The sequence below is a fragment of the Xenopus tropicalis genome, chromosome 7 (assembly GCF_000004195.4).
Source record: "Xenopus tropicalis strain Nigerian chromosome 7, UCB_Xtro_10.0, whole genome shotgun sequence".
Lineage (NCBI taxonomy): Eukaryota > Metazoa > Chordata > Amphibia > Anura > Pipidae > Xenopus > Xenopus tropicalis.
In genome coordinates this window covers 109559862-109571981 of record NC_030683.2, presented here as the reverse complement: position 1 = coordinate 109571981, position 12120 = coordinate 109559862, and the positions used below count along the sequence as shown (strand labels likewise).

General features: G+C 43.7%; 1 long non-coding RNA gene across 1 annotated transcript; it reads left to right on the top strand.

The window, feature by feature from the left end:
- The first annotated feature begins 7232 nt into the window (after positions 1-7232).
- On the top strand, positions 7233-9145 carry LOC101732040. The gene is made up of 3 exons (XR_004223661.1): positions 7233-7295; positions 8663-8830; positions 8928-9145. It is a non-coding gene; the product is annotated as an uncharacterized LOC101732040 (long non-coding RNA).
- The last annotated feature ends 2975 nt before the right edge of the window (positions 9146-12120 follow it).

Sequence of the window (12120 nt, the reverse complement as noted above, 5' to 3'; positions counted from 1 at the left end):
TCTGAATCCTGCTGCCTGTACCGACCTATTGCCTGCCTGACCATCCGATTGCCTTCCGTTTTTGCCTAGACGCCTGGTTCGGCACTCCTGCCACTCCTTCACTTGGCTCCAGTCCTGTTTCACCCCCAGCGGCTGTGTTCCTTAGTGGGAGGTGTAGGAGAGGTCCTTCCTCAACGACTTCTTCCAGTGACGTTTCCTGCTTAGTCGTGACAGTATCACTTCGCCAGTATGGAAGGAGCTGAGGAAATCCCGGCCATGCAACTGCTGACTCAGCAAATGACCGCCCTCACTCAAGCGGTACAAGAACTCCAAGCCGGGCTGCATTCTGTCCAGGCTCAATTACAGCCTTTGCCTGGAGATCCTGCTGATGTCCCCGCTGCTCCCTCACCCGGGGCTATTCAGCCAGCGACGCCCAAGCTCAAGCTTTCTCTGCCAGAGCGCTTTTCTGGGAACCGCAAGAAGTTTCGGGCCTTTATGAATAGCTGCAAGCTGGAATTTACTTTGAACCCCTATACTTATACGACTGAACAGTCTAAGGTGGGGTTTGCCATTTCGCTTCTATCCGGGGAGCCTCAGACATGGGCCCACCGTCTTCTGGAACAAGACAGCCCGTTGTTCAGTGACTCTACTGCTTTCTTTCAGGCGATGGCTGTACTGTATGACGACCCCCAAAGAGAGGCTTCAGCTGAAGCTGCGCTCAGATCCCTCTTCCAGGGTAGACGCCCGGTTGAGGAGTATATCACAGATTTCCGCAACTACGCTGCGGACACCCAATGGAACCAAGCGGCTCTGAAACACCAGTTTAGAATTGGCTTGTCGGAAGTTCTGAAGGATGAGCTAGCTCGTGTTGGGGTTCCTGACGAACTAGAATCGCTTGTTGGGACAGTGATCCAAATTGATCGGCGTTTGAGGGAGAGGAGACTGGAGAAATCCGGGGTCTCGCAACCAAGCTGGTTGCTCCCCAAAGCACCCCTGTTCCCCAAATCTACCTCAACACCTCCCATGGCCGCTTCTTCGTTGTCTGAGGAGCCTGAACCCATGCAGATCGGCCTCATCCGCTCTCCATTAACACCTGAGGAGAGACTACGCAGACGACGTATGAACTTATGCCTCTATTGTGGTGCTTCGGGCCACCTCCTTCGCAGTTGTCCTGTGCGACCTAATAGTAAGAATTCAGCACCAGTTCTTCTCAGTGCAGAAGGGGTCAATGGACTTTCACTTATGTCTGTTGTTGCTGTTTTACAGTGGTCCGGAAAGACGCTCCAGGTTCCAGCACTGATTGACTCCGGGGCCTGCGGTTGCTTTATTGATCGGGAGTTCGCCCGATTGCATTGTATTCCTTTGAAACCCAGATCCAGCCCATTGATGGTGAAATTGGCAGATGGATCTGATATTTCTTCTGGTCCAGTTTTGATTGAGACTTTTCCTTTGTTAATAAAGATTCAGAAGCACAGTGAGACTCTTTCGTTTGATGTAGTTTCCTCCCCATTGTATCCCCTCATCTTGGGGTTCCCGTGGCTGAAGGCACATAATCCTCTCATCAATTGGGACTCTAATCAAATAACATTTCCTTCCGGCCAATGCTCCCGTCATGACTGGGCCTCGAAGGAGTTGTCGGTCCTGTCTTCAGATCCTCGGCTTAAGCTCATTCCGGAATCCTATCACGAGTTCCTAGACGTCTTTGATGAGAGAGGAGCGGATGTACTACCACCGCACCGGATTTACGACTGCCCTGTGGACCTTCTTCCTGGCGCAGCTATTCCTTTTGGGCGAATCTACCCTTTATCAGAACCTGAACTTACCGTTCTTAAGGACTATATTGAGGAAAATCTCAAAAAGGGGTTCATTCGTCCATCCACCTCACCTGCCGGAGCAGGTATATTCTTTGTTGAAAAGAAGGATCACTCCTTACGCCCCTGTATTGATTATCGAGATTTGAACAAAATTACCATTAAGAATCGATACCCTTTGCCGCTCATACCGGAATTGTTCCTGAGACTACGCTCCGCCCGAGTATTTACTAAACTGGACCTTCGAGGGGCGTATAATCTGGTCCGTATTCGACAGGGGGACGAATGGAAGACGGCCTTTCGCACACGTTACGGACACTTTGAATATCTGGTTATGCCTTTTGGCCTATGTAACGCTCCAGCAACTTTCCAACACTTCGTGAATGATATTTTTAGGGACTTCTTGGATCTTTTTGTTATCGTCTACTTAGATGACATTTTGATCTTTTCGTCCTCCTTGGAAGAACATCGACGCCATGTCAAACAAGTTTTCTCTCGTTTGCGAGCCCATAAACTGTTCGCGAAACTGGAGAAATGTGAATTCGAGAGATTAACTATAGAATTCCTGGGTTTTATCATCTCCCCTGAGGGAATGTCGATGGACTCTCGTAAGGTCTCAGCGGTTCTAGATTGGCCCACACCAAATAGCCGCAAGGCTGTGCAGAGGTTTGTTGGTTTTGCCAATTTTTATCGAAAATTCATCAAGAACTTTTCTAAGATTATTTCTCCTATTACCGCCCTTACCAGCTCGCTAAAGAAATTCTGTTGGACGCCTGAGGCCCAGCAAGCCTTCTCTGATCTCAAGAGTCGCTTTACTTCGGCACCCATTCTGAAGCATCCTGACCCCACTCGTCCATTTGTTCTAGAGGTAGACGCCTCGGAGTATGCCATTGGAGCAGTGTTGTCACAAAGAAATGACGTACAGAGTCTGCTTCACCCTATTGCATTTTTCTCCAAGAAACTATCCTCTTCTGAGCAGAACTATGATGTGGGAGACAGAGAGTTACTCGCCATTAAATCGGCGTTCCAAGAATGGCGCCATCTGTTGGAGGGGGCTGCTCACCCCATCCTAGTATTCTCTGACCATAAGAATTTAGAATACCTACGATCCGCAAAGAGACTTCGGCCTCGTCAGGCCAGATGGGCGCTCTTCTTTTCCAGATTTAATTTCCATGTAACCTTCAGACCTGGTTCCAAGAATGGGAAAGCGGACGCTTTATCTCGCCTGTTCCCTGCTCCTGAAAACAATTCGTCTTCCAGCACGATTCTACACGCCTCCAACTTTCTCCTACTTCAGGCGGAACTACTACAAAAGATCCAGTATGCTTCTGAGTCTGTCGTCAACCCCCCGGGGGATGTTGTCCGCCAAGAGAAGTACCTCATAGCAAATAATAAGATTTTTGTCCCTGAAAACTTACGCCTTGAGGTACTTAAGTTTATTCATGACCACCCGGTGTCTGGTCATCTGGGTGTTTACAAGACACAGGAACTTGCCAAGAGACATTTTTTTTGGCCTGGGATGATGAGAGACTGTGCTAAGTATGTTACTTCCTGTCAAACGTGTGCCCGGTTCAAGAATTCACATTCACGCCCAATGGGTCTTCTTCAGCCCCTCCCTGTTCCTGAAAGACCTTGGGAAAGGATCTCTATGGACTTTATTGTGGATCTTCCCAAGTCTGCTGGATTTAACACGATTATGGTAGTGGTTGACGGGCTGACTAAGATGGCTCATTTTATACCCTTGTCTGGCTTACCATCGGCTGCTACAACGGCGGAGGTGTTCATTAGAGAGATCTTCCGGCTCCACGGCCTACCCAAGGTGGTAGTTTCGGACAGGGGATCACAGTTCACCTCTCGGTTTTGGAGATCTTTGTGCCAAGGGCTTCATATTCGCCTCGCTCTGTCTTCCGCATTCCACCCTCAAACGAATGGGCAGACTGAACGCACCAACCAAACCTTGGAGCAATACTTGAGGTGTTTTTCCTCTTATTCTCAAGAAGATTGGTCTACACTCTTGCCCCTAGCGGAGTTTTCGTATAATAATGCTATACATACCTCGTCCAAACAGACTCCCTTTTTCTCCAATTATGGCTTTCACCTCACTTCTCTGCCAGGTCTATCTGAAGTGTCGGTTCCTGCAGCTCAAGACAGACTTTTATTTTTAAATCACAATTTTGACTTTCTTCAACAAGCTGTACGAGAAGCACAACTTAGCTATAAGAGACATGCTGATAAAAGACGGAAGCCAAATCCCGAATTTAAGGTTGATGACCTTGTCTGGTTATCCACTCGCAACCTTAAGCTCTCGTGTCCTACCAAGAAGTTGGGCCAAAAGTTCATGGGACCCTTCTCGATTGTTGAACAGATCAATCCCGTTACCTTCAAATTAAGATTACCTGCTAATCTTCGGGTTCACCCTGTCTTTCACGTCTCGCTACTAAAGAAGGTGGTAGGAAATCCATTCCCTGGTCGTGTGGAGATGCCTCCGGAGCCGGTAACTGTGCAGGGTGTGGAGGAATTCGAGGTCCAGGCTATCCTTGATTCCAGATTCCATAGAGGGCATTTGCAGTACTTGGTCCAATGGAAGGGTTACTCGCCGGAGAATAATTCCTGGGAGTCCGTAAGAAATGTCCATGCTCCTCGGCTGATTCGATCTTTCCATAGGAGATGTCCTGGAAAGCCCGCTCCGGTGCACGTCCGGAGGCCGTGCCTTGGGAGGGGGCAATGTAAGGTACCTGCTCGTCGTGGCCGTCCACCTGGTCGCAAGGGGGCGCGCTCTGACGCTGGCGCACGCTATGACGCCGGCGTGCGTCTTGACGCCAGCGCGCGTCTTGACGCCAGCGCGCGTCTTGACGCCGGCGCGCGCCTTGACGCACGCGCACGCTCTGACGCCGGCGCGCGCCTTGACGCACGCGCACGCTCTGACGCCGGCGTGCGTCTTGACGCCCGCGCATGCGCCTTGCGCTTAAAAAGACGCCAGAGGCCTAGGATCACTGCGAAGTGATCATTTTCCTTGTGAAAGACGCCAAGCATTGTTTCCTGATTGATATTTGTTATTTTGACCCGGCCTGACTTCCGATTCTGAATCCTGCTGCCTGTACCGACCTATTGCCTGCCTGACCATCCGATTGCCTTCCGTTTTTGCCTAGACGCCTGGTTCGGCACTCCTGCCACTCCTTCACTTGGCTCCAGTCCTGTTTCACCCCCAGCGGCTGTGTTCCTTAGTGGGAGGTGTAGGAGAGGTCCTTCCTCAACGACTTCTTCCAGTGACGTTTCCTGCTTAGTCGTGACACCCCAGTAGTCAAACCCCATTGCTCTGTTAGGCTACAACTGTATCGCTATTTTTACTTTTTATTAGTTATTTTTCTATTTAGGTCTTCTCTTATAACTATATCAGTCTCTCAAACCACTCCCTGGTTGCTAAAGTAATTTGAATCCTAGCAACCAGATAACTGCTTAATTGAAATTTCAAACTGGAGAGTTGCCGAACAAAAACCCCTTTAATGTTCAAATGATTTTAGTAGACAGGCAAATTTACTAAAACTCCATATTTCTCTAATATTTACTAAAAAAAGTCGGAAGGAAAAGTCACAAAAAATCCAGACATTTTCGAATTGTTGCTGTGACAATTCAAAAAAGTCATGATTTTTTAACAAAACCTAGTGAAATCTCAAAAATTTCAAGACAAAAGAAAGAAGGAAAGGGACCTTTGCCATTGACAAGTTTAACTTGGCATATTCTCGAATTTGGATTTTTAGCCGTTTATAGTGATGTGCGAATCTGTCCCGTTTCGCTTCGGCAGAAAATTAGTGAAACGGCAAAAAATCAGCAAAATGCATTTGTCGCGCAACTTTTTTGTTGTCTGCATCTTTTTTTGACACAACTGTTTTTTGATGTGTGCCGAATTTTTCCGCTACAAATTTTCATGGACGTTTTGCGAAACAATTCACCAATTGTGAAATGCAGAAATTCGCTGCAAATCCTGGTGAAAAAATTCACTCATCGCTAGCCGTTTTTTCTTTATGACTTTTTGTGCTAAAAATTTTTGAGATTTGAGTTTAAAAAAAAATGATGGTTAGTAAATTGACCCCCAAGTTTCTCAAGGCCTAATCTCCTTATGTGCTGTTGCCCTGGGGTAGAAAGAAATATCTCTACTAAATATCTCACAAAAAGAGTCAAGCAAACATTTATTTTAGGAATATTTTAGTGAAATAAATATGAGAACGTAACCAAAAGAGCTGTTTCAGGAGCCAAGGTTTTTATTTTTGATTTCATCTTTGACTTAACCACAGGATTGGTCTGACTCACGGAATACAGCATATATAGATCATTGTCTGCTTATTTATTTCAGTTTTGGTTTGAATGGAAAATTGGACTTTTACAGGCATTGTGTGTGTTTGTGTGTGTCAGATTTCAATTTGAAACTGGGAGATATTCCATTGATCAATAGTATTGCTCGGTATTTACAATAGTTTGGGCTATTTATATTGTGATAAAAACTATTATACAGTGTTGATTCCACTCAGAACTTCTTCCCCCTCCTTCTGCTTCCATTTCTCTAATCTCTCTACATAATTGTATTTGGCTCCTACCTACACACACATACCAAACGTTTTGCTATATTAGTAGAGCCACCCTCCTACTTCTACCTGTCTGGTGCCCCCGCACCTTTCATTTCTCTACATACGCACGCAGTGTTTCAGTGCAGAACACATTTCTAATGTATAGTTAAATATCTGAACACCCGAGGCAATTTTCCATGGCTGAGTGATGTGTCGTTTAGAAAAGACAGTAGATAACCGAAACAAACGTTTGAGAATGCGAGTGCCATTAGGCACCAAAACCATTTATCAAGTGTGGGTGGTTATACCAAGTAAAAACACAACTGCAACTTGGGCAGTTTATAAGATCAGAACAAAGACAGCAACCTCCGACATATCATAAGAAATAGCACTGACCGAAAATCAAATATTCTCTATCCGCTCACTGCGCACTCCTACATGTAATATGGTGTAGCACAGGGATATTTTGAAGGATGTGTAAACCCTCAAAACAAATGAATATAAAAATCTAAGCCCTTTTACAATTTATACACAATTCTAGTTTTGAAGAGATTAGCCCTTTTCTAGGCTGCTTATATATATATATATATATATATATATATATATATATATAAATTTGAAATAGTAGCACCACCAACTGTTCCTTTTGGCCAACTGGCTACAGTAGGCAGAAAATTACATTTGTGAATTCACTACCAGATCTCCGCCTGCCCCCCCAGTCCTCGGCCAGTGATTGCGCAGAAGAACCTACTGTACTGGGCATGTGCTGACCGTCAAGGCTTTAGCTACCCCGATCCTTCAGCTCCACTGAGGAATGCTTCCTTGAGGCCTAAAGGGATTTTTTTTTCTGTGCAATTGTTTTTTTTTAACATATGGACACCCAAGGACTGTTTCTCTAAAGTTTTGTCAAAACGCAAGGGCCACCAACTGCCTACAGTATATGGTAAATATGACCTTGCTCTTAACGGCAATGAAATTATCTGTCATTACAACATCACCCAGCAGCGCAACAACACTGCCCCCCAACAACCCCAACCTCACATAGTTACATAGATACACAGGCTTGAAAAAAGACCAGAGTCCATCAAGTTCAACCCTTCCAAGCAAATCCAGCACACACAACCCACACCTACCAATCTATACACTCACATACATAAACTATATATACAACCACTAATACTAACTGTAGATATTAGTATCACAATAGCCTTGGATATTCTGATTGTTCAAGAACTCATTCAGGCCCCTCTTAAAGGCATTAACAGAATCTGCCATTACCACATCACTAGGAAGGGCATTCCATAACCTCACTGCCCTCACCGTGAAAACCCCCTACGCTGCTTCAAATGGAAGCTCCTTTCCTCTAATCTAAAGGGGGGGGGGATTGTTTTTATGGGAAAAAAGAATACCCCATATCTGCCTATAATCCCCTCTAATGTACTTGTACAGAGTAATCATGTCCCCTCGCAAGCGCCTCTTTTCCAGAGAAAACAACCCCAACCTCGACAGTCTAACCTCATAGTTTAAATCTTCCATCCCCTTAACCAGTTTATTTGCAGTCTCTGCACTCTCTCCAACTCATTAATATCCTTCTTAAGGACTGGAGCCCAAAACTGCCCCCCATACTCAAGGTGAGGCCTTACCAGGGACCTATAAAGGGGCAAAATTATGTTCTCATCCCTTGAGTCAATGCCCTTTTTTATACAAGACAGCACTTTATTTGCTTTAGTAGCCACAGAATGACATTACCAGGAATTAGACAACCCTGACAGTCTAAACTCATACTTCTACTACTGTTCCTTTAAAGGGCATTCCACAACCTCACTGCCCTCATTGTGAAGAACCACCTACGCTGCTTCTAATGCAAATTCCGTTTCTCAGGTCTAAAGGGGAAGGGTCTCTGGTTTTCTAGGGGAAATTAAGAGCTGTCAATATCTGTTTATAATGTCTACTTGCATGTGTACTTATAAAGTGTAATCATGTGCTCTCGTAAGTGCCCTTTCTCCAGAGAAAACCCCACCCTGACAGTCTAACCTCATAGTTTAACCCTTCCATCCCCTTAACCAGTTTAGTTGCAGTCTCTGCACTCTCTCCAGCTCATTAATATCCTTCTTAAGGACTGGAGCCCAAAACTGCACTGCATACTCAAGGTGAGGCCTTACCAGGGACCTATAAAGGGGCAAAATTATGTTCTCATCCCTTGAGTCAATGCCCTTTTTATACAAGACAACACTTCTGTGCTTATTTATCAGTTTTCAAGTTTGTGAATTTCAGTTTGTTTTTCTAAATCAAATGATATTTTTTTTGCAGGCTTTCTCTATAATATTACTTTTGGGATGTATGTTCTTCGATATGTTATAAATATGGTGATGCACGTCAAGAGAAAAGAAAAAAGGGAAGAAAAGAGTGAGACATGGGACAGGAACTCGATACCGCAAAAGAGCAAATTAAGATCAGCATCAGCATTTGCAGCAAAAGGTGTGAAATCTGTTGACAGTGGTAGCACCCACAGTTATCTCAAACATGGTCAGAGTGTCTATGGAAAGATACAAAAATTGTCCTTTGTTCATTTCAGTGAACCAGAGGTGTGAACAGGTGCAAGAGCAGCTTGAACCCAAATGCGAACGATGAAACTAGGAACAAAAACTCTTTTGTACTGCAGATATCTGTACTGATAAATAATTGCTTCCTGTCTGTACCACCTTATAGACTTTTTTACTCTTGGTTCAGGCAAGATTATGTGTATAGTAACATAAGTTGCCCATCAATAAAACATTTACATCACAAACATTGTACTTTTGTAAAGAATAAGTTTTGCAGAATTGCTAAAGCCATGCCATTGGAAAAGGAGTCAGTAGTCCCACAACACTTCCAATGCCTTGTAATTACCCTATGAGTCTGGAAAAGGCCAGTCAAAGCAATTGTCCTGTTGTGTTTAATCCACCATTCAGTGGCAGACCAATTTAGGGTTTGCCAGGATTTCAAAATCTATGAAGAACCACATAAAACATATCAAATTCCCCACATCCAAAAAGAGTATTGTATTTGTGGTAATAAAACCCACAATAGTGGTGTTGAACACATTAAGCTGGTTTAACTTGCGTTGGAAGCCTGGTTTGATACACTAGTAGGTAAAGTATAGCATCTAGCATCACCTTTTCCTCCAGTCTCCAGTCTTAGGCCCACAATACCAGTTATGGACAAAATCTAAATTTCCACATGCCTTGACAGAAATAAACCCATTCTACAAAATGCCTGGGCAACACCCAGTGTGACCAAAGCTTTCTCACCCATGTTATCATTGTGTTTAAAATTATTCCCATGTTGTCAGGTTTAGTCTTCAGAAACCAAAAGTGTAAGTATGCTTGATGTCTGTCTGTCTGCGCAAAACAACATGAAGGTTATTTCCATGGCATTACTGAGTAATAGTGAGCTGTAGAGAGGGTAGTAGTTGGCCTTCATTGTTGCAGTTTTGAGCAAATGATTATAATTTTATGTAGGTACAATTTTTATTAGAAATGTAAAGCTTTGCTCTGAGCTTTAACAAGACACAACCATGGGTTTAATCACAACATCCTGCAACCTGTTTGCATGTTTTGGTTTGTAGTGTAGTGTTTCTTAGAACTAGATGGCTTTTGATCACACCTCTAAGAGTAGTGGTTTTCAGATGTTTGAGTCTGAGCACCCTTTTTAGCTGCAAAATTTGGTCGTCCCCCCCACCCCACACACACAGTTTTGTTTATAACAAGGATATAGTTACAAGTAAATATTGTATAAACCATGATATTGAGGACAAAGAATATCCCTTACTAACCAAGAGAATGGGTGCCTAGGACTATCTAGGAGGTTCCTCAAATTTCATCTCAAATGGGTCCAACCCAATAGTCTTTTACTGTCTGTAAAAGGTCTGAGCTATAAATGCTTATAAGTGGGTTGGTTTATCTCTCTAACATTATCTCTAATACGCACCAAGTATAATTGAAGTCATAATTGCATGGGTCAAGAGCATATTTTCAAGAAGATAAATGAATGAAACAGCAACTTTGACTTAGAAGCTCAGGTTCACATAGTAACTTAGTTAATCTGGATGAAGAAAAGGCAATAGGCTATCAAGTTCAACCCCTCAAATGAACCCCAGTGCATATATACACACATATATATAAAGACCTGTCTATAAAGTGTTAGGATTGACTTTTCTGCCTCGCTTATTAGGCCTCAATATGCCTTGCTCAAATAAATGTTTCAGATGACGTTTTGCCTAATGCTTAGCCTTGCATATTCTGCTTGGAAATCCCCTGAAATTGTTCTGATAAACAGGACATCATGTCTTACGATCATGATATATTCCCAGGACATTGGGTTAAAAGTAAGGAAATGAGAGATGAAAGATGAAGTCCTTTGTCTTTGGGCATATCGCCATACCGCAGGCGGTTTTATGATCTCTACTAATGTGTTGACCAATGAGATAAGAAAGTCATTAATATGTAATCACAAATGTTAATGTTGTTTACTTTAGGGTATAAAAGAACATGTACTTGGGTGGGGGAAAGACAATTTTGTCAGAAGCTGTTCAATGCTGTATGGCTATTCTATGCTTGGTGCACCAAATCAATAAAGTTTCTTTTCTGAGTGAGCATTGCTAAAGTCTTAAGGTGTAGTGTGTCGGGGAAAGACCACCAGACTCATCAATAGTCACATATATAAACTGTATATACCAATACCTCTACTAAACTAACTGTAGATGTTAAGATCAAAATAACCCAAGATATTCTGCTTGTTCAAGAACTCACCCAAGCCACTCTTAAAGGCATTAATAGAATCTACCATCCCAACATCAATTGGAAGGATGTTTCACTATTCTATGGGAAACAGAACATCCCCCATCTGCCTATAATCCCCTCTAATGTACTTGTACAGAGTAATCATGCCCCCTCTCAAGCGCCTCTTTTCCAGAGAAATCAACCCCAACCCTGAAAGTCTAACCTCATAGTTTAAACCTTCCATCCCCTTTACCAGTTTAGTTGCACATCCCTCTACTCTTTCTAGTACATTAATATCCCAAGCTGTAGCCCAAGCTTTGGCTCTAAACTCTATCCTAGGAACCCCTTCCCTTGCTGGAACTGTTCCCTGGGCCTACACAACCCTTCCATCTGAATTCAGATCTATCAAGTAAGCTTAGAAATGGCATTCCCATACCAGGGTCAGTTATGTGTGGCCTGTACCACATTCAAGTCTAATTTACTCCCATAAGATCTGAAACCACTGTAATTTCACTACTTTAAGCACAACCACTATATACAAGCTCCGGAAAGGACATCCCTTCCAGGTAAGGCATCCAACCCCTCTGTGTTTTTATGGGCACATATATCCCATCCCTTTGTAAACTGCAGAAAGGAATGGCACCTTACATGACCCACGCATCCACCTACACTTGCTCACACCTCACTCACCAATAAAAACTGCGTGACGATATCATTGTTGGAAATGATAATGGCCACAGCTTTATTTATAAATTACAAACAGTGCAATAAATTGAATACAAAATTATAACAGTTTAAATATATAAACAATACATCAATGTAACAATTGCAACATTAGTAAACCGAAAAATACTGACCCCGAGCCCCTTGCCAGTCTGCCCTTCCTGAACCACCCTGAGCCATGCTATCCTCTAGCCGCCAAATCCCTAGCTCAGAGGATAACCGCCACCACTCCGGGACCTATCTGGTCCCCTTTCCCAATTAGCCATGTTCCGTACCCACCCAGCG